General features: G+C 38.3%; 2 protein-coding genes across 2 annotated transcripts in view; both read left to right on the top strand.

Moving 5' to 3' along the window:
- The window catches only part of LOC101892653 (troponin C), a 519923-nt gene that overhangs the window by 241327 nt on the left and 254933 nt on the right, over positions 1-23663 (top strand). The gene's annotated exons all lie outside the window — the stretch shown is intronic.
- Positions 1-23663, top strand: part of LOC101897782 (serine-rich adhesin for platelets) — a 169530-nt gene that overhangs the window by 32297 nt on the left and 113570 nt on the right. The gene's annotated exons all lie outside the window — the stretch shown is intronic.

Below are 23663 nucleotides of genomic sequence, written 5' to 3'. Positions count from 1 at the left end.
TACCGTTATATGGGGGGCTATACGAAGACGTGGACTTGCATGACCCATTTTCTGTTTTAGGCTGTAGTATCCATTACAAACTTCAAATACCAAATGTGAAAGAATTCCGGTAAAGAATGTCGCTAAAATCTTCAAAAAACCGCATATCGGAAGGTACTGTTATATGGGGGGCTATACGAAGATGTGGACCTACATGGCCCATTTTCAATATCAAAAGTCCTGCAGACATAATATACATTTGAGTAAATTTTTATCAACTAATCTTATTTCGTTCGGAAGCTAGAGTGATTTCCATAGACGGATAGACGGACGGACATTGTTAAATCAACATAGAATTTTATGCTGATCAAGAGTATATATATATATATATATATATATATATATATATATATATATATATATATATATATATACATATATATATACATATATATATATATATATATATATATACTCTTGATCAGCATAAAATTCTATGTTGATTTAACAATGTCCGTCCGTCTATCCGTCTATGGAAATCACTCTAGCTTCCGAACGAAATAAAATTAGTTGATAAAAATTTACTCAAATGTATATTATGTCTGCAGGACTTTTGATATTGAAAATGGGCCATGTAGGTCCACATCTTCGTATAGCCCCCCATATAACAGTACCTTCCGATATGCGGTTTTTTGAAGATTTTAGCGACATTCTTTACCGGAATTCTTTCACATTTGGTATTTGAAGTTTGTAATGGATACTACAGCCTAAAACAGAAAATGGGTCATGCAAGTCCACGTCTTCGTATAGCCCCCCATATAACGGTACCTCCCGATTTTCGGCATTTTGATGATTTTAGCGACATTATTTACCGGAATTATTTCAAATTTGGTATTTGAAGTTTGTAATGGATACTACAGCCTAAAACAGAAAATGGGCCATGCGGGTCCACGTCTTCGTATAGCCCCCCATATAACGGTACCTCCTGATATGCGATATTTTGAAGATTTTAGCGACATTATTTATCGGAATTATTTCAAATTTGGTATTCGAAGTTCGTAATGAATACTACAGCCTAAGACAGAAAATTGTCGGTGCAGATCCACGCCTTCGTATAGCCCCCATATAACGGAACCCCCTAATATTCGGAGACGATTTTAGCGACATTATTTACCAGAACTATTTCAAATTTAGTATTTGAATTTCGTAATGGATACTACAGTCTATGCCAGAAAATTGTCTGTTCAGGCTTATGACGTATGTAGTTGCGTATGCAGGTCCACGTCGTCGTATAGACCCTAATATACGGCTATATTCGGTATTTTTAAGATTTTACCAGAATTTTAAATAGATTTTAATGTTTTGAAAATTGCCAAATTTGTACGAAATGGTGGAGGGTATTCAAAGTTCGGCCGGGCCGAACTTACAGCTTCTTTACTTGTTTATTTTATTTTTTCTTTTTTTTTTTTTTGTTTCTTTTTTTGCCTCACAACCTGTGGAATAAGTTTTAAAATTAAAACCAGTTCAATATATCACTCCTAGATTATTAATTTTTTTTTTTGACATTTTAAGAATGACTGATGATAATTGTCCATAATTTTTCAAAATTCAATACCTCTTGGGAGATAGGCCAGATAGGAATCCACGTGTGCTGATGGCATTCTAAATCGGATTACATTCAACCTTATTCAATTCGTAGACCCTGAATATAAATATCTGTATTAAATACCAAACTCGTTATGAAACCTGTAAGGAAAAGTCAAAAGTCGGGCGTCGTCGACTATATGTTACCCTACACCACTATGCATATTTAGAATTTATTTAAAACAGATCATACCACTTATCAACATTTAGCTTTAGTGCAGTTATAGTTTGCTATTGTGTGCATAATATTATTTGAAAAAGGAAGCAGATATTAGCCATTAGTTGCTCAATAAACCTGAAATCGGGTTAAGGATATATATATGGGAGCTGTACTCAAATCTTGGCCGTTCTCGATAAAATTTGGCAAAGCAATTTCCGAGCTTTATAAGATAATTGGTACCAAATATCATTGTTGTCGAATGCATACTACGAATATGAAGGGACTCAAACACCAAGTGGATAAAACATATATCGGAGCTATAGCTATATCTGTCGCAATATATAAACCGACCCAATAGTCTAGGAGGTCTACCACAGGTCTACAGGAGCTCTCATAGGTCTTCTATAGATAGAATAATTATCAAGGGTCATATATAGATAGAATGTCACCCGATTATTCAAAAAGAGCTCTTGATGATCTTCTAAAGATTGAAGGCCTACTAAAAACGTCAGACTCTACTAAAAACGGAAGACTCTTCGACAACGTTCTATCCTAAAATCCTTCCAAAAATCTATTAGGTACCCAAAGAACTAAAAGTGCTCTCAACGATCTTCTATAGATAGCAGGTCTTTCAAATGGTTTCTATAAACAGAAGACCTTCTTTAGATTTGAATGGGACCTAGAAAGTATTTTATAGAAAGACAGCATCCTAAAGGTATTGTATGGATGAAGGCATCCCAAAGGTATAGAAGAAGCCCAAAGTCATTTTATAGATAGAGAACCAGCTTAAGATTCTCTATAGATTAAAGATATCCTGACGGAAGTCATTCTAGTCGACCTCAATAGACGAAAAAAACTCCTAACGGTGTTTTTTTTAGACAGAAAACGTGTCAATATGCTAAAAGGCCTCTCACAGGTCTTCGATAGATGAAAGGCCTCCCAAAGGTCTAGAGGCACTGTCAAAGGTGTTCTATAGACAGAAGACTAAAAAAACGGCTCAAAGAAGACCTTTGATAGAAGACATTTCAAAGGTCATCTATAGATAAAAATTCAGCCAAGTGTCCAAAAAAGGTCTCTCTGAAGTTATTTGCGACCAAAAAAGTATTTTATAATTAGTTAGTCCTACGAAGTTCTTCTACAGACCACCTTTAAGACATCCTGAAGAACTTTTATAGATAGAAGTCATTGAAGGCGACATCTATAGAGTAAAAAAGCTCTTAACGGCCTTTTATGGACATAAAAGGCCTCCTAAAGATTAAGAGCGACTCTCAAAGATCGTCTATAGATAGAAAGTTAGCTAAGAGCACAAAAGGGAACTCGATGGTCGTCTGCCTTGCTATTTTAAAGGATTGTTTTGAATACTTTCCATCTGTATTTGTCCGAGTACAGATCTCAAAGGAGTAACAGGATTTTTAAAGAACTATCAGGATTTTTAAAATAGTTTGAGAAAAAACTTCGATTTATTTAAGCAATAATTTACCAAGGACTATGTTTGAGAGTGGCTTCTAGAGAGAGGGCTTCAGCCTATCCTGACTACAGGAGGTATATATTACCAGATACGGTCCAAGCTTTCTTCGCCGCTAGATCTCCAGTTTTCCCAGAGGCAGTACAAAACCTTCAGTGCCCTTCAGGGCAATTAAGGACCTCCAGATCTTCAATAGCCAGTGAAAGATTTGCAGGTCTTATGTAGGCATTTTCAAAATTTCCAAGTCTTTTGTAGGCAACAGAAGACGAAGGTCTTCCATAGCAAATGGGAGGTGTCAAAATCTTCGAACGCAAAACGAAAATCTGTAGGGCTTCTATAGCTAATAAAAGACATCTAGGTCATCTGTGGACAGTGAAAGACCTCACCTCTTCGCCAATAAGAACACATACAGCTTCTCTATAGCCAAAAAAGATCTACAGGTCTTCTATAGCCTCAAAGTCTTCGAACGCAAATAGAAAACATGTAGGGCTTTTATAGCTAATAAAAGTCCTCTAGGTCATCCGTAAACAATGGAAGACCTCCCGATCTTCGCCAATAAAAAACGTACAGATTCTCTATAGCCAAAAAAGACCTACAAGTCTTCTATAGCCTCAAAGTCTTCGAACGCAAATAGAAAACCTCTAGGGCTTTTATAGCTAATAAAAGACCTCTACGTCATCTGTACACAATGAAAGACCTCCCGACCTTCGCCAACAAAAAAAAACCTACAGATTCTCTATAGCCAAAAAAGACCTACAAGTCTTTTATAGCCTGTAGAAGACATCCAGACCTTCTTGTAGCAAATAGAGAGACAGGTCTACAAGTCTTCTATAGCCTGTAGAAGACATCCAGACCTTGTATAGCAAATAGAAGTCCTTAAAGTCCTCTATAGCCAATAGAAGACTTATAGGTCAACTGTTGTCAGTAAAAGACCTCCAGGCCTTCTATAGCCAAAAGAATATTCCAGTATCTCCAAGTCCTCTATATCCAAAATAAGACATTTTTTATTTTTTATTCTCCATAGCCTATACAAGACCTCCAGGTCTTTTATAAACTGCCAGGTCTTCCATAACCAGTAGAAGATCTCCAGGTCTTCTGTAGTCTTTCCAAAAACTTATGATCCCCTTAATTCTGGATATCGAAGCAAAAAAATATTCTTTAAACAGAAATAATTTAAAAACACTTCAATGACGAGTCATTATGGCAACCCCATCAATAATTTGAAGTATTCATATATATTTGTATGCTTGTATAATTCCACATGGCTCTCAAAATAACTTAACACTTCAGATTCATTGCATATTTTACTCACTTGTCTATCGCAGACTAATTCACTTTTTTTCTCATTATTTTAGCCATCACGAGTTGCATTCATTTCCATGTCCGTTGGCCCTTAAACATAACAAATCGCATGTCTGACCCCTATGTTGGGCATCAAAGGTTGGGCGGGTTAAGGGCAGACATCAGAGTGGCCTGTACTTGTTGTGTGTGGAGTCTGCTTCGATTTAAGTACAACACATACCAACCTACAGATGTATGAACCTACGTACACACATAGCTGTTGTAAACAAGATACTCAATTACACAACAACTACAAAAGATGATCAATAATAATTTCAGTTCATCTAAATGAAATAACCCTGAAGTATCATTTTTTCTTTTTTTTTTGGATTGAAGAGGCTCTGTGCAGTACACAGAGAAGCAGACACACACACATATATATACATAGATACATATAAATGCATGTATCTGTGTGTGTGGGATTAGTTCAATTAGTTCCATTTGTTTTGTTACTATTTTTTTCTTTTCATTTTTATTAAGTTGCATGTTTGTTATCTCTTAACCCATGCCCTAGCGTTTTGCATGTCTAGAGCAAATGGTTGTCCATAGCCTTAGTTGTTGTTGTTGTTGTTGCTGTTATTACAACAGTTGTAAATTACATTTCAAGTTCATCAAAAAACACTCTCGAAACACTTGAGAGTTGTAATAAAGGGAACTATTTGTTGTTGTTGTTGTGGTGTTCTCTGTATTTCTTTTTATTGGCATTTGAAGGAGGAAATATCAATACTCCATTATAATAATAACAATAATCTGACAGAATGATTCCAAGAACATTTTTCTCAGAACGGTGCAGGGGGGGAGATTGGGGCTTGTTTTATTTGTGGGAGTGTCAGTTCATTTTTGTTTTTTCCCTCAGCAACAATTGTGTATTTTATCGTCTATTTGTGGAACACTTGTTGCGTGATTGATTGCCTGTCAAACTTGTCTTGGCTTTACAAGAATATCGAACATTTTTTGTGCTATTTATAGTCTAAAGAACTTGAAGGGGGGAGGCGGAGGGCAAAGGAAATGTTACAAGAAAAATACAAGGCACATTCACTTGTGAGATTTTTTATAAGAGGACTTCTAAATCTAGTGGAAGACCTCAAGGTCTTCTATAGCCAAGAGAAGACCTCAAAGTCCTCTATAGCCAAGAGAAGACCTGAAGGTCTTCTATAGGCAAAAGAAGACCTCAAGGTCTTCTGTAGCCAAGAGAAGATCTCAAGGTCTTCTATAGGCAAGAGAAGACCTCAAGGTCTTCCATAGCCAAGAGAAGAGCTCAAGGTCTTCTATAGCCAAGAGAAGACCTAAAGGTCTTCTACAGCCAAGAGAAGACCTCAAGGTCTTCTATAGCCAAGAGAAGACCTCAAGGTCTTCTATAGCCAAGATAAGACATCAAGGTCCTCTATAGCCAAGAGAAGACCTAAAGGTCTTCTATAGCCAAGATAAGACCTCAAGGTCCTCTATAGCCAAGAGAAGACCTAAAGGTCTTCTATAGCCAAGAGAAGACCTCAAGGTATTCTATAGCCAATAGAAAACCTCTTGCTCTCCATAGCCAATAGAAGATCTCATGGTCTTCTATAGCCAAGAGAAGACCTCAAGGTTTTCTATAGCCAAGAGAAGACCTCAAGGTCTTCTATAGCCAAGAGAAGACCTCAAGGTCTTCTATAGCCAAGAGAAGACCTCAAGGTCTTCTATAGCCAAGAAAAGACCTCCAGGTCTTCCATAGCAAAAAGAAGACCTCAAGGTCTTCTATAGCCAAGAGAAGACCTCAAGGTCTCTATAGCCAGTTGAAGACCTCAAGGTCTTCTAAAGGCAGTAGAAGGCCTTAAGGTCTTCTATACCCAATAGAAGACCTCAAGGTGATCCATAAAAAATAGAAGACCTCAAAGTCTTCCATAGCCAGTAGAAGACCTCAAGGTCTTCTATAGCCAGTAGAGACCTCAAGGTCTTCCATAGCCAGTTGAAGACCTCAAGGTCTTCTAAAGGCAGTAGAAGACCTTAAGCTCATCTATATCCAATAGAAGACCTCAGGGTGTTCTATAGCCAATAGAAAACCTCAAGGTCTTCTGTAGACAGTAAATGACTTCCAGGTCTTCTACAGACAATAAAAAACCTCCAGGTCTTCTATAGACAATAGAAGACCTCTAGATCTTTTATAGCCATTAGAAAACCTCAAGGTCTTCTATAGCCAGTAGAAGACCTCAAGGTCTTCTAAAGGCAGTAGAAGACTTCAAGGTCAGTAGAAGAAGCCATTAGAAGACCACAAGGTCAGTAGAAGACCTCAAGGTCTTCTATAGCCAGAGGAAGACCTCAAGGTCTTCTATAGCCAGAGGAAGACCTCAAGGTATTCTATAGCCAGAGGAAGACCTCAAGGTATTCTATAGCCAGTAGAAGACCTCAAGGTCTTCTATAGTCAGTAGAAGACCTCAAGGTCTTCTATAGTCACTAGAAGACCTCAATGTCTTCTAAAGGCAGTAGAAGACCTCAAGGTTCTCTTTAGCCAATGGAAGACCTTCTGGTCTTCTATAGAAAATAAAAGGCGTCCAGGTCTTCTATAGCAAATGGAGAGCTCAAGGTCTTCTGTAGTCAGTAGAAGACCTCAAGGCCGTCTATTGCGCCAATACAAGACCTCAAGGTCTTCTATAGCAAATAGAGAGCTCAAGGTCTTCTGTAGTCAGTAGAAGACCTCAAGGCTGTCTATTGCGCCAATACAAGACCTCCAGGCCTTCTATAGCCAATACCAGACCTCCAGACCCTCTATAGCCAATGCAAGACCTCCAAGACTTCTATGGTCAGTAAGAGACCTGCAATTTTTTTTAGCTAGAAAAAGCCCCCAGGTCTTCAAAATCAAAGAAATGCTTCTAAGAAGACCACGTCTTCCATAGGCAACAATCAGGCCTTTCTTTATTCATTTTACTCCCCCACACCTACTCCCCCTTTCCCCCCAAACTCTAGGATAATACAAGAAAAGTTGCCAGAATAATAAACAACAAATTAATTCCTTTGTTGGCTGAACATGCCTGGCCCCGCAACACTCCTACCCAAACAAAACATATGTTTACATTGGCATTCATCTATCCGTCATTCAGTCATTGCTCTTGGCTATGAATAAATAGAAAATTATTGCGTTATGATTATTCAGAGCCTATTATTTACTTTACTATGTTTCCTCCTCCTCCCTCCCCGTGGTGCCCCGCCACATTTCGCTTTAATAATTCACTTTCGTTGGATTTTAATAGGCCTTTTAAACGATAACTAATCGTTGTTTATTTAAGACCAAATTCATGGAGTGTGAGGGAAGGGGGGGAAATGGAATAAATTTAAAAACCACCTGCTGCCGTCGTTGCCGCCTCAAATGACGTGCGAGATTTCCAATTGGAAGAGGGGTCAATTGTGGCCTTATTTTCAAATTAAAGAGTTCTCGCCTTTGTTGATGTTGTTGTTCTAAATTGAAATTAAATTTTAATTGAAATTAATGTTCATCATCAAAACGAAGAGAGAACAAAACAAAGAAGCAGATACGAAATTTATTTCAAATGTAATTAGAAGTCTAATGAGATTCAATGTCGTAACTCATTGAAGTTCACATTTTTTCTAAGGGTATAATTCAATAATGGCCAACAACAATGAAAGGCCCAATTTGTTGTATTTAATAGACTAAATTAAATAATTGATTGTTTTTTTGTTTTAACTGCTCGAAAGAACAAAGAGAAACGCAAGAAAGGTTAAACTGGAAATAATGGAAAATTGTCTATTGCAAATTGCTAAAGTTTGACCATGGCGAATTAGCTGAAAAAATGGGAAGAAGAATCGGGGACGATCAAGGTTGGAATAGTAAGAAAAATAATCCCACAAGCATTTCTATGGCTACTAGAAGTCTTAAAGGTCTGTCATAGCAAATGGAAACGCCCATGATGGTCTTTCATAGCAAAATTGAAAATCCTATTGCGAATAGGAGACCTCAAGCTCTCCTATGGCGAATAGGAGATCTCAAGCTCCCCTATTGCGAATAGGAGATCTCAAGCTCCCCTATTGGGAATAGGAGACCTCAAGCTCCCCTATTGGGAATAGGAGACCTCAAGCTCCCCTATTGGGAATAGGAGACCTCAAGCTCCCCTATTGGGAATAGGAGACCTCAAGCTCCCCTATTGGGAATAGGAGACCTCAAGCTCCCCTATTGGGAATAGGAGACCTCAAGCTCCCCTATTGGAATAGGAGACCTCAAGCTCCCCTATTGGGAATAGGAGACCTCAAGCTCCCCTATTGGGAATAGGAGACCTCAAGCTCCCCTATTGGGAATAGGAGACCTCAAGCTCCCCTATTGGGAATAGGAGACCTCAAGCTCCCCTATTGGGAATAGGAGACCTCAAGCTCCCCTATTGGGAATAGGAGACCTCAAGCTCCCCTATTGGGAATAGGAGACCTCAAGCTCCCCTATTGGGAATAGGAGACCTCAAGCTCCCCTATTGGGAATAGGAGACCTCAAGCTCCCCTATTGGGAATAGGAGACCTCAAGCGCCCCTATTGGGAATAGGAGACTTCAAGCTCCCCTATTGGGAATAGGAGACCTCAAGCTCCCCTATTGGGAATAGGAGACCTCAAGCTCCCCTATTGGGAATAGGAGACTTCAAGCTCCCCTATTGGGAATAGGAGACCTCAAGCTCCCCTATTGGGAATAGGAGACCTCAAGTTCTCCAATGGCGAATAGGAGACCTCAAGCTCTCCTATGGCGAATAGGAGACCTTAAGCTCTCCTATGGCGAATAGGAGACCTCAAGCTCTCCTATGGCGAATAGGAGACCTCAAGCTCTCCTATGGCGAATAGGAGACCTCAAGCTCTCCTATGGCGAATAGGAGACCTTAAGCTCTCCTATGGCGAATAGGAGACCTCAAGCTCTCCTATGGCGAATAGGAGACCTCAAGCTCTCCTATGGCGAATAGGAGACCTCAAGCTCTCCTATGGCGAATAGGAGACCTCAAGCTCTCCTATGGCGAATAGGAGACCTCAAGCTCTCCTATGGCGAATAGGAGACCTCAAGCTCTCCTATGGCGAATAGGAGACCTCAAGCTCTCCTATGGCGAATAGGAAACCTCAAGCTCTCCTATGGCGAATAGGAGACCTCAAGCTCTCCTATGGCGAATAGGAGACCTCAAGCTCCCCTATTGGGAATAGGAGACCTCAAGCTCCCCTATTGGGAATAGGAGACCTCAAGCTCTCCTATAGCGAATAGGAGACCTCAAGCTCTCCTATGGCGAATAGGAGACCTCAAGCTCTCCTATGGCGAATAGGAGACCTCAAGCTCTCCTATGGCGAATAGGAGACCTCAAGCTCTCCTATGGCGAATAGGAGACCTCAAGCTCTCCTATAGCGAATAGGAGACCTCAAGCTCTCCTATGGCGAATAGGAGACCTCAAGCTCTCCTATGGCGAATAGGAGACCTCAAGCTCTCCTATGGCGTATAGGAGACCTCAAGCTCTCCTATGGCGAATAGGAGACCTCAAGCTCTCCTATGGCGAATAGGAGACCTCAAGCTCTCCTATGGCGTATAGGAGACCTCAAGCTCTCCTATGGCGTATAGGAGACCTCAAGCTCTCCTATGGCGTATAGGAGACCTCAAGCTCTCCTATGGCGAATAGGAGACCTCAAGCTCTCCTATGGCGAATAGGAGACCTCAAGCTCTCCTATGGCGAATAGGAGACCTCAAGCTCTCCTATGGCGAATAGGAGACCTCAAGCTCTCCTATGGCGTATAGGAGACCTTAAGCTCTCCTATGGCGAATAGGAGACCTCAAGCTACCATTGCGGATGGGTAAGACCTCAAGCTATCCCATGGCGAATATGAGACATCACGGATACCTCAAGATCTCCCATAGCGAATAGAAGACCCCAAGTTTATTTAGAAGAATTTTTAGACTTCAAGGGAAATGGAGACCCCAAAAAGAAACTGTAGCAGACCTATAGGGCAATTGTATAATTTGGAATATTTCGGAGTCTTATATAGAAACGACAGGAACGCAGATAATACTGCAGAAAACAAACAACTTTAGGGTCTTCTATAAGTACCAGACAATAAATGGTTTTCTATAAAAAAGGAATCCCTTATTTTTTCTATAAAATCTGGAAAGCCTTAAGACCTTAAGTTCCTCCATAGAGATAAGAAGGGCACAGGGGCTTTTACTTAACGTAAAAATCGGCAGATTCTTCTGAAGAAAATAAAAGTCCCCAGTGTCTTGTATAGAAGACCTCAAAGTCTTGTGTAGCCAATAGAAGGGCTATTTGTAGTAAATTGAAGGCCACTGGACACCTGCAAGGGGCATTCTTTAATGTAATTATAAATTGATTCAATTTGTTATGGATGCCTAATTAATTGTGAACGCTATCAATTCCGGACTATTGGATCTGCCCAAAACAAATATCAATCATCACTCTTAAGTTGTTAATGATTTGTTGTTTTGTTGTTATTGTTGAGCTGCAATAATTATTAACCAAATGAAAAATAACACAAATTTTAGCAGCTTCGGTTAATATTTCACAGCCATAATGACGATGGCGGAATGATGGCGATCTTGGTTGGTATCCATCATCCAGCCAAAAAAGAGCATACCATTTCAGGGTCAAGATTCAAAGTCATCTGCAAGAGTTTTTTTTAATGTAAAATACCATGGAAGCAGCGGAATTCCATGGAAGCGGGGTATTAGTTTTGGTTTGAATATTTGTTTTCGGTTGGAAATTTAAATGTCAGATTGTTTTTTTTTTTTTTTTGTTTTGTTATTGGGATGGTCATTTGTGTTAATGGAAAAGGTCGTAGATACGATGCTGTGCAATGTGAGAGCGAGCGTTATTATCCATTTATGCGAAACAATGATCAAGGGTGTTGATGTTATTGCCTGGAATTTTTTTTTGGGAAATTATTGAAAATAATTAATAGGTAAATCTAGGAGTTCTGCAAAAAGGGTGAATCTAACATTTACTGCAAAAAAATATCAAGATTTAATATATATTAAATATTTTGTTGTTGCAAAATGGTCAGGCTTTTCCCTTTAATGTTGTTTTTATAAAAACAACGTTTGTTTATTAGTGGAGAACGATGGTAATGTTTACCAGGGGGTAAGGCAGGGAATACCTAGATTTCGGAAAGAGCCACCAATCCTCATCAGCTCCCTTGTTTTTTGTCTGGGATATTCTCCCCAGAAGTTATTTTAAAAATAACTTCTATGACAAAAAACATTTTTTACCCAAGTGACGAGATCGTAAGCTCAATAGAAGAGGAACCAAAGAATTAAATAAAACTAAAAACATCATTAAAGGGATAAGCCTGACCATTTTGCAACAACAAAATACTACGGTATCCCGAACAAACAAGCCACACTGTTCTATTTATAGACAAGGCACGGTCGACGAAGGGGTTTTTGTTGTAACAGACAAAACCAACTTACATGGTTATGCTACTTCGTTCAGGTTGAACGAAAGCATAACAAGTGGAGAAAGATGTAAATGTTTATAAGTGCGGTTGTAAGATTTAGAAGACTTTCCAAAATAATTTTAGTTTTATTTAATTCTTTGGTTCCTCTTCTATTGAGCTTACGATCTCTATATATATATTCTTGATCAGCATAAAATTCTATGTCTATTTAACGATGTCCGTCCGTATGTCCGTCTAATCACTCTAGCTTCCGATCTAAATGAAGTTGATAAAATTTTACTCAAATGTATATTATGTCTGCAGGACACGTTTTGCTATAGCCCCCATATAACGATACCTCCCGATATTCGGAATTTTGATGATTTTTGCGACAATATTCATCGGAATTGTTTCAAAGTTCGTAATGGATACTACAGCCTAAGACAGAAAATTGTCTATGCAGAACCACGACTTCGTATAGCCCCCATATAACGGTTCATCCCGATATTCGGTATTTTCATAATTTTAGCTACATTATTCACTGATTTTTTTTTCTAAGTTTCGCATTTGAATATTGTAATGACTTATGACAAAATTACCTATGCAGGTCCATGTCATCGTATAGACTCTAATGTAACAGCTACATTCGGTATTTTTAAGATTTTAACAGAATTTTTAACGGATTTTATTTTATTGGTTCGAAATGTAAAGAAGCGACGCAGTGGCCGAAAATGGCTTGTGAGCTGAACATATCTCATTACTCCATTCGGCAAATATTGAAAAATTAGCTCGGGGTAAAACCTTGGAAATTCAAAAAAAGTGCAAGAACTTAGACCGCAAAAGAAAATAGAATCTGGTGAACTGCCAAGTTTGGTTTTCTCCGATGAGAAAACATTCGTTGTCCAGCAGTTTTAAAACAAACAAAATGATCCTGTTTACTTGCCAAAGAGGTCAGCTGAAAATTTGCACCTTCAGTTAGCCACCAGAACTCAAGCGCCGGCCATGGTAATGGTGTGGGCCGCCATAACAGCCAATGGTCGCTCTCCACTCGTAATAATCGACCGTGGCATCAGAATAAATGCCGAATATTCTGGAGGGTGTATTACAGCCTTGGGCATGTAAACATTTTGGCCGCAAACCTTGAACATTCCAACAGGACTCCGCACCATCGCACTCAGCACGCGCCAGGCTCCTCACTTTATTTCCAGCGCACAATGGCCACCAAAATCTCCCGATAAAAATCCGTTGGACTATTGTGTCTGGAGTATTTTGGAAAGCAAGGTTGGCACTAAAATATACCAAAGTATCGATCACCTCAAGCAAGCGCTTCGCAGGGAATTGGCCAAAATACCACAGATCAATATTCGGGCAGCGTGTGACGTCTTTATTGGCCGTTTGAAGGCCATAATTCGGACGTTTGAAGGCCAAAGGTGACCAATTCGAACAAATCTAGGCTTATTCTAAAATTTGATGCTATTTCCGATGTTTTTTGCTTTAATTCAATAAAATTTAAAAAAAATAAAAATTACATTATCTCACCCTTTTACCTTAAATTCTTGAAGATATTCTACATTTGAAGACTTTTTGAAAGTCTACATACTACATTTGTAGAGTCTATCGCAGAAATCTTTATAACGTTCTTCCTTGAAGGTTTTCCTCCTGTACAAGTCTTGTTGTATATCTTCCATCTGCAGAAGATCTGAAATCGTCTATTAAAAAAAAAAAACTCTAACTACTCTATGGCGTCTACAATAGTAGAAGATCTCTCGACCTATCTACATAAGACCCCTTGAACGTCTTCCATCAATAGAAGAACTCTTGGAGGTCCCTCATGTACAGACTCTTGAAGTCCCTTTGAATCTATATATCTCTATCTTAATGCCCTCTTAATATAAAGCAACTCTTGAAGGTCTTCTTCTATTAGAAAAGGTCTCGAATGTCTTCTGACAGAAAAAGACTTCCTGAAGGAACATACAAGATCTGTGGAATATCCAGATGAACCAAAAGACATTTTAAAGATGCTCCATCTCTAAAGGATTTCCACCAATAGAAGACATCTTGACGGTCTTGAATCTACAGCAAAACTTTTGTATTTTATATTGTATTTAAAGAAGTCCTCCGGAACATCCTTCATCAGTAGAAGGCCTCTTGAAATATTCATGCTTCTGTTCTGCAGCTTTCATCTAGAAGACCTTTGAATGTCTTATATTTATAGCAGGTTTTCAAAAGACCTCTTTGAGCTATTCTGACATGGAGGTCTTCTATTGCCATTAGATGACCTATTGGTTTTCAATTGGCTGTAGAAGAATTGAAGATCTTATATTGGCTATAAAAAGCTTGAAGTTTTTCTAATCGGTTGTAGTAGACCTCGACATTTTAAGCTGGTTGTAAAAGATTTGGAGGTCTCCTAAATTTTAAAGAATCCCTTCCACCAGCTTGAGGTCGCCAAACGACTTTTAAATACCTTGAGGTCTCTCTATGGTTAAATCAAATTTTGAGGTCTCTAAGAAGTCGTAGTAGACTTTGAGATCTTCTATTGGCTTTAGATGACCCCGAGGTCTCCAGTCGGTTAACGAAGACTCTGAGGTCTTCAGTGCATTACTTTAAGGTCTCCTATCGGCTCTAGAAGACCTTAAGGATTATAAATAGCTCAATTAGACCTTAAGGTTCCACAACGGCATTAAGGATCTTCTTTAGTGGACCTGGGGAACCACTACGGTACATTGAAGTTTTGAGGTCTTCAGTTGGCTATAGAAGATCTCAAGATCACCTGTAGGCTATTATACACCTCATGATATCCAATCGGCTATAGAAAATCTTAATATCGATATTTCACGATAATAGAACACAAGGCCTCTTTCGGATATAGAAGACTTCTTTTTCCTGTTTTAGAACGATCTCACCACAGAAGATTTTTGGGTTTGCTATAAAAGAGTTCAGGTCTCCAATTGAAAAATAGAAGAACTCCATGACTCGATTTCATGATAAATGGCCTTGAGGGCTCTTCTTGGCTATAGGAGACTTTTGAGCATTTTTCCAATTAGTATAATTAAATCTGCGGTACTCAGTTTGCTAGTTCGTAAGGTAGAAAAGGTCATTAGATATGGAAGATCTGCAGGTCTCCTACTAGCTATAGGTAGTATTAAGGTATCTTGTTCGCCGTAGCTAAGCTTGTGGAAACTTTTTCTTGCTATTCTCAACTGTAAAATCATGACCCTGAAATGTTGTAAAGATTCTATCCAAATTTGTATCCAAAAAAAATGATTTAATCATGTTTTTTACAAATTATTATTTTTCTAAACAATAACCTGTTGAGTTAGTAGTAGGGCTCAATCAAGTAATAACGGGTTAAGTCAAATATGGAACACCTTTTTTTCATTCTTCTTCATCTTTGTGTTTTTTCTTCTGTTGTTGTAGGTCAAGTTTAAGGGCTTGTTATGATTTTGCTTTTGTTTTTGGAACAACAAAAGATTTAAAAAAAAATAATAATAACAACAAAAACAATAAATACAACAAAATTTCAATGTCGTTAACCTTTTCAGTTAATATGACGATGCCAACAACTCAAAATAATTTATTTCCGGAAAATAAAATCTATTTATGGCAATAGCTTTTCATTTGAAAGAGTTTGACTTAAAATTTTAAAACACTTTTAGTTGTGCATCTCAAGGTTGTCAAAATGGCCCGGGACAGAAAAAAAGAAAACAAAATAATTTTTAATTGTTTAAACCTTTTCGATTCGATATGAAGTACAAAGTTCCCGGCGATCGGCAAACCATTGAAAATGTCATCGGAATTTTCTTTAAATTTTATTAAAACAAGTTAAAAAGTATCAGTCGGTTTTGCCGACAGCTGTATACCCCCAGCCCATGTTCGATTATTTAAATATATTTTGGCTTCTGTTTTGATTATTTTAACTTTTGACCCTCTATGGAGTAGGTTCCGAAGGTATGGGCCAATATTGTCCATTTCGTAACGAACCTAAATAAATATGATATATATGCCAGGTTCGGGCTATATCGACTACTTCCTTCACTTTAAATGAGCTATGTGATCATTTTTAGAAAATTTTGAAATTTTCGTGAGGTACCAGAAGTATTCTATTTTCATACTCCATCTCATACAGATAAAAATATTGGAATGGGCAAAATTACAAGAAAATCGAACATATATCTCCAACTTTATGCGAAATCGTAAATTTCATATTCATTTCAGGTTTCTGGTTGATTTAGATACAGCAAGTTGTAAAGAATCGGATGTAAATTGCGCGCTAAATGGATATTCAAAATGTTGACACTTTGTGGGGGAGGTACCAGAAGGAGTGGACCGATATATACCATCTTCAGAGCAAATCTTGTGTTTGTAGAAATAATGGGATGTGTGAAATGTGAAGAGAATCGCATGCTTACTTCGGATGTTATAACCGTTTTGGTTATCAAAACTTTGATCCTTCGTAAGGGAGTTACCAGAAGATATGGTCCGATCTGTACCATCTTTATAACAGATCTTGTGTGGATGGAAATATTGAGATATACCAAGTCTGACTGGAATCGGATGTTAATTTCACGTTTTATGAAATTCATGGATATTCAAAATTTTGACCCTTTTGTGTGGGAGGTACCAAAAGGAGTGGACCAATATATCCCATCTTCTCAGCGGATCTTGTAAAAATAATTGGATGCGTTAGTAAAAATAATTGGATGCGTGAAGAGAACCATATGCTTATTTCGGATTTTGCAATCGTTTTGGTTATTTGTGGGGGAGGTACCAGAAGGAATGGTCCGATTTCTACCATATTCATAACAGATCTTGTGTGGATGGAAATATTGAAATGGGCCATGTCTGAATGGAATCGGAAGTTGGTTTCGGTTTTATGAGCTTCAAAACTTTGACCCTTTGTGGGGGAGGTACCAGAAGGAGTGGACGAATGAATCCCATCTTCGCAGCAGATCAAATACCATTTTCGCAGTAGAAATAATGGGATGTGTGAAATATAAAGAGAACCTGATGCTTATTTCGCGTTTCATGACCTTCATGAATATTCGAAACATTGACCATTTGTGGGGGAAGTACCAGAAGGAATGTTCCGATCTCTACCGTTTTTATAACAAATCCTGTGTTGATGGAACTAATCAGATGTGCCAAGTCTAAATGGAATCGGATGTTAACTTCGCGTTTTATGAGCTTAATGGATATTCAAAATTTCGACCTTTTGTGGGGGAGGTACCAGAAGGAGTGGACCGATATATTCCATCTTAGCACCAGATCTTGAGTTAATTAAAATATTGGTATGTATGAAATTTGAAGGCAATCGGACCCTTACATCACATATTTTAAGAGTTGTAATTATTCAAAATATTGACCCTTTGTGGGGTTGGGTACTTGATGGAGTAGACCGATATTGTAAATTTTCACACCTGACCTAGAGCAAAATCCAATTACCGATTTTCTTTTTGTGCAGAAAACACAAGTTTTGGAAAATTTCGATCTTTTGTGGCGGAGGTGCCAGAAGGAGTGGACCGATTTTGCCCATCTCCGAACCTGATCTAAGTTTGACAAAAATATTACGATATACCAAGATAGGACCAAATCGGATACTACCTTCGGGAGTTATCCAGCGCACCAGCCAGACAGACAGATATACAGACGAACGGACAAAGATAGATCGACTCCAAATATCCTGAAACAAATTTGGTCCAAAAAGACCTGTCTAAAACCGTTATTTCGACTAGGCACGTTTTGACCATATCAAATGATATATACCCTCTCTAGTTTTATGAAATGTGCCTCTAATCATATTGCTGAGGGTATAAAAACAGGTAATTTCCTGACCGAGTCTTTGTCAATTACTTAATTTTTTTGGCCTTTTTCCAAATATTGACAAATAATTCCAAAAAAGTAATCTAACCTTGAAACTATTTGTGGCAAAATTTCCAATTAAGAATCTCCAGCCGAGATTTGACCATACAAAATCTTTCAAATTTATTAACCCTAAATTAGTTCAAATAAAAAATAGAGTAGGAGAGCTGAAACAGGTGCTGAAATCGAAACGAGAAGACTAGAGAATCTCCCAATGTCTATTGTCTATGGATTATCTCAATTTACATATTCTTTTGTCCCATATCCCCCCCCCACACCTCTCTCTCTCTCGCCCCTAAAAAATAAAGCTTAATTAACTATGAAACCATTGATGACAATATGTCCAAACATGATCTTAACCTTAGCCAAACATGGCTTGAATGAAGGTTAATTGGTATTGGGCTCTCTTGGTTGGAAATGTCTGGTCTCTCGGACAAAGCAACAACGAAAAAAAGACGTCTTTGTCATGGATTGAATGTCATCTGATTTACATATCAAAATGTTTGTTTTGTATCGATTTGATTGGAAATTAAGATGGGCTTAAACGATTTACACGATTTTTTGGAGAATGAATGGGCTATTCATGTTGTGATGGGTATCAATTTATGAGGTGACGTTAATGGTCACACGAATGCAACCAGCTCTAGCGTAGATAACGAGCTGGGGAAGGCGTGTGGTCCCTTGTTATGATCGAATTTTAGAAAATGTTTAGTTTTCTCTATGGAGTCACAATATCTCCAGAACTTCCATAAAAATTCCTAATCATTATCATATGGTAGGACCTTTGATTCTTCCATGAAAAGAAGAGTACCATCTGCTCTCCAATGAAAAGGAGAAAAGAGAGAAAATCTCTCTCCTGTGTGGAGCAGTAGATCTTCACCTTCCCTGTGAGCCCGGGAACACCTTCTACCATACTCTGAGCAGAAAAAGATATTCTCCTCCTTTATGAGCTAAATACCTGCTGGTTTTATCCGAAAAAAAAGATCATTGGTTCTTATCTGAGAAGATTCCGTTCAGTTCTACTGTGAAATGAAAGTTCCTCCCTTTTTTATACCCTACACCACATAGTGGTAAGGGTATTATGTCTTTGTACATTTGCTTGTAACATGGTGAAGGAAGCGAGATAGACCAATAGTTACTTTTGAGGATCTTCATAGAATCACTTCCTGAGTCGATTTGAGCATGTCAGTCCGTCTATCCGTCCATATATTCTTATGAACAGAATGCAGGCCGCATTTTTTTCCGATTGTGAAGAAATTTTCCAAACAATTCCTTTTTAGCCCAATGACTGACCCTAATAAATTTGTGAGAATCGGTTCAAAGAATCGAAATATATCTCCCATATATATCTTCAACCGATTTCGAGATAATTGTGTAACAAATAGCCAATTTTACTCCAAATGACCTGCATTTTGACACATCCGACCGAATTCAGTCTAGAAGCAAGTACATCAAATTTGGTGAAAATCGGCTCCTATTCGAAATATGCTTGCGACAACAATAATATTTGGTCCCAGATATCTTATAGAGCTCGGAAATGGCTTTGGAAATGGCTTTTATCGAGATCGGATAAGATTTGAATATAGCTCCCATATATATCCTTAACTCGATTTCATTTGGGCAAATAATTGCTAATATAAGCCCAAATGAAGTGAATTTCGGGACGTACGTTTCCATCTGGTGGAACTCGGCTCCGATATATATTTTTATACCCTCAAGGCATATGGCTATCATTTGATACGGTCAAAAATAGCGGTCTAAGGCTCTTTAGGTCTCTTTGGACCAAATCCGTTTCAGGAAATTTAGAGTCGATCTTGCGATGTCAGTCTGTCTGTCTGGCTGGCTGGCTGGAGCGAAAGACAACTCTCGAAGGGAGTATCCGATTTGGTCCAAACTTGGTACATCGTACTATTTTTGTCAAACTTAGATCGTGTTCGGAGATGGGCAATATCGGTTAAGGCCCTCTGGTACCTCACCCAAAAAAGGTCCAAATTTTCTAAAAATATATTTTCTGCACAGAAAGAGAAATGATAATCCAATTTTTCTCCAACTTTGTAAATCCAAATAATTCATCAGTGCTAGGTCAGGTGCGAAAATGGACAATATTGACTCACTCCATCAAGTACCTCCCCCAAAAAGGGTCAAAATTTGAATAATTATAACTCTAATAAAATGTGATGTAACAGTCCGATGGGTCCTCAAATTTCGTACATCCTAATACTTTTATTAATAAAAGATCTGGTGTGAAGACGGGATATATCGGTCTACTCCTTCCTGTACCTCCCCCACAAAGGGTAAAAATTATGAATAACTCTGAAGCTCTTTAACAGCGAAATGAGCATCCGATCACTGAAATTTAGCACATTTCAATATTTCTATCAGCACAAGATCTGTTGTAAAGATAGTAGAGATCGGACTATTCCTCCTGGTACCTCTACCACAAAGGGTCAAACTTTTTAATAACCAACTCGATCATAAAATACGAAATAAGCATCCGATTATTTTATTTCTACTAACACAAGATCTACTGTAAAGACGGGGTATATCGGTTCACTCCTTCTGGTACCTTCCCCACAAAGGGTCGACATTGTGGGTATTCATGCAGCTCATAAAACGTGAAAATAACGTCTGATTCCATTCAGACTTGGTACATCTCAATATTTTCATGAACCCAAGATCTGCTTTAAAGATGATAGAGATCGGACAATTTCTTCTGGTCGGACCTCCTCCACATAGGGCTCACGATTTTGAATAATCAAAGCGATTATAAAATCCGAAATGAGCATCCGGTTTTCTTTATATTTCACACATTCCATTATTTCTATCAACACAAGATCCGCTGTAAAGATGGGATATATCGGTCCACTCCTTCTGGGACCTCCCCCACAAAGCGTCAACACTTTGAAAATTCATAAAGCTCATTTAACGCGAAATTAATATCCGATTCCATTCAGACTTGGCACATCTCAATAGTTCCATCAACACAAGATCTACTATAAAGATGGCAGAGGTCGAACCGTTTCTTCTTTACAACTTAAGGCATCTACCGTGATACTGATAGCGTAGCCCGACGTCAAGGATGTGGACGGAAGAAAACAGCAACATCAGCAGAAATGGTGCGAAAAGTAAAGAAGCGACTTGATCGAAGCCCGCGTTGCAGTGCCCGAAAAATGGCTCGTGAGCTGAACATATTGCAATATTCCATTCGCCAAATATTGAAAAATGAGCTCGGGGTAAAGCCATTGAAATTCTAAAAAGTGAAAGAACTTATACCGCAACAAAAAGAAGATAGACTCAAAAGAGCTAAAGAATTGCTTCGCTTGACAGAAAGTGTTGAACTGCCGAAATTGGTTTTCGATTTTCTCCGATGAGAAAACATTCGTTGTCCAGCAGTTTGTAAACAAACAAAATGATCGTGTTTGTTTGGCGAAGAGGTCAGCTGAAAATGTGCATCTTTGCACCAATGCACCACCAGAACTTAGGCGCCGACCATGGTGATGGTGTGGGCCGCCATAACAGCCGATGTTCGCCCTCCGCTTGTATTAATCGATCGTGGCATCAGAATAAATGCCGAAAATTATCGCGAAAATATTCTGGAGGGTGGGCAGGCAAACATTTTGCCCCTAGACCTTGGACATTCCAACAGGACTCAGTACGCGCCACCCAAGAATGTTTACAAAATAAGGTTCCTTGCTTCATTTCCAACGCCCAATGGCCCCCAAAATCTTCGGATACAAATCCGTTGGACTATTGTGTCTGGAGTATTTTGGAAAGCAAGGATGGCACTAAAAAATACCAAAATGTCGATCAAGCAAGCTTCGCCAGGAATGGGCCAAAATACCGCAGAGCAACATTGGGGTAGCGTGTGACGGTTTCATTGGCCGTTTGAAGGCCATAATTCGTGCCAAAGGTGACTGATTCGAACAAATCTAAACTTATTCTAAAATTTGATTATATTTTCGACATTTTTGGCTTTCATTCAATAAAATCTAAAAAAATGTAAGAATTATGGCGTTTGACTTTGTTGGAGTTTTTTTTATCTCACCTTGTAAATCTGTTGGCAAAACCGACGGATACTTGTTTTGATCGATTTCTACAAAGAAGACCTTATATATATATGAGGATCATTAGGAAAAAATTGGCTAGTGTGTTAGGAAAAATAATTTGTAAGACTCTATTTATACCCTACATCACAAGGTGGTCAGGGTATTATGTCTTTGTGCATTTGTTTGTAACAAGCAAAAGGAAACGAGATAGACCCATAGTTCCTTTTGATGATCTGCATAAAATCATATTCAGAGTCGATTTATGCATGTCCGTCCGTCCGTCTGTCCATGTATTTTTGTAAACAAAGTACAGGTCGCATTTATTGCCCAATCCAGATGAAATTTTGCACAAATCATTTGTTTGGCTCAAGAACGAACCCTATTGAAATTTGAGATAATCGGTAAAAATTTAAATATAGCTCCCATATATATCTTCGTCCGATTTGCCTTTTATTGTGCACCAAACGTGTAATATCAGCCCGAATAGCATGGAATTTTGCACATACAATCAAATTAGGCCTTAAAATAAGTATGCCAAATTTGATCGAAATCGGCTCAGATATAGCTATAGCTCCCATATCTATTGGTCATCCAATTTGTTATTTTAGTCCTCCGCAGCCGTAATATGCACTCTGTAACAACAATATTTGGGGAAATATATCAAATTCAGCTCAGAAATACATCTGTTAAATTTCATAGAGATCGGTTCAGATTTGAATATAGCTCCCATATATATCTTCGTCCGATTTGCCTTTTATTGTGCACCAAACGGGTAATATCAGCCCGAATAGCATGGAATTTCGCACATACAACCAAATTAGGCCTGAAAATAAGTATGCCAAATTTGATCGAAATCGGTTCAGATATAGCTATAGCTCCCATATATATTGTTCATCCGATTTGTTATTTTTGTCCTCCGCAGCCGTAATATGCACTCTGTAACAACAATATTTGGGGAAATATATCAAATACATCTCAGAAATACCTTTGCTAAATTTTATCGAGATCGGTTCAGATTTGGATATATCTCCCATTCATATAACTTCGTCCGATTTACCTTTTATTGTGCACCAAACGTCTAATATTTGCCCAAATGGGATGAAATTTTGGCACTTACGACCGAATTGAGTCTAGAAGCTAGTATACCAAATTTGGTGAAGATCGGTTCAGATATAGCTATAGCTCCCATATATATTGTTCATCCGATTTGTTACCCACAGCCGTAATATGCACTCCGTAACAACGATATTCAGGAAAATATATCAAATACAGCTCAGAAATATCTTTGCCAAATTTTATCAAGATCGGTTCAGATTTGGATATAGCTCCCATATATATATCAAATGGGCAATACAAGTCCGAATTTAAATGATACAAATGCTTCGGCATATTTAGTCTTTTGAACTTTAAATTATAATTAAAATCATAGCGTGTATGATTGAATTCTCCCATAAAAATTTTTAATTGTTAATCGGAGCTCTACTTAATTAGCAAAGTGGTGTAGGGTATCATAAAGTCGGCCCCGTCCGACTTTAAGACTTTCTAAAGAGCTTGAGTTAGATATATTTCCTGCCTTTGGTTTCCAAACACTGTGCAACACAATATCATATTTCTGGTCAAGTATGCAACCGGCAGCAGCAGTTGGATGTATAACACTACAAAAATCACCTCAACCAATCTTGCCCATGGGGCGAAACAATTCCAAACGAAAAAAAAAATAAAGAGCACACTTCTCCAAACATAAAAATACAAATATCGTTGATTTTTTTCAAATGCGTAGATTCGA

Source organism: Musca domestica, unplaced genomic scaffold, assembly GCF_030504385.1.
Source record: "Musca domestica strain aabys unplaced genomic scaffold, Musca_domestica.polishedcontigs.V.1.1 8, whole genome shotgun sequence".
Classification (NCBI taxonomy): domain Eukaryota; kingdom Metazoa; phylum Arthropoda; class Insecta; order Diptera; family Muscidae; genus Musca; species Musca domestica.
Note: the sequence above shows the minus strand (reverse complement) of the source record. Positions and strands in the feature narration are given on the sequence as shown.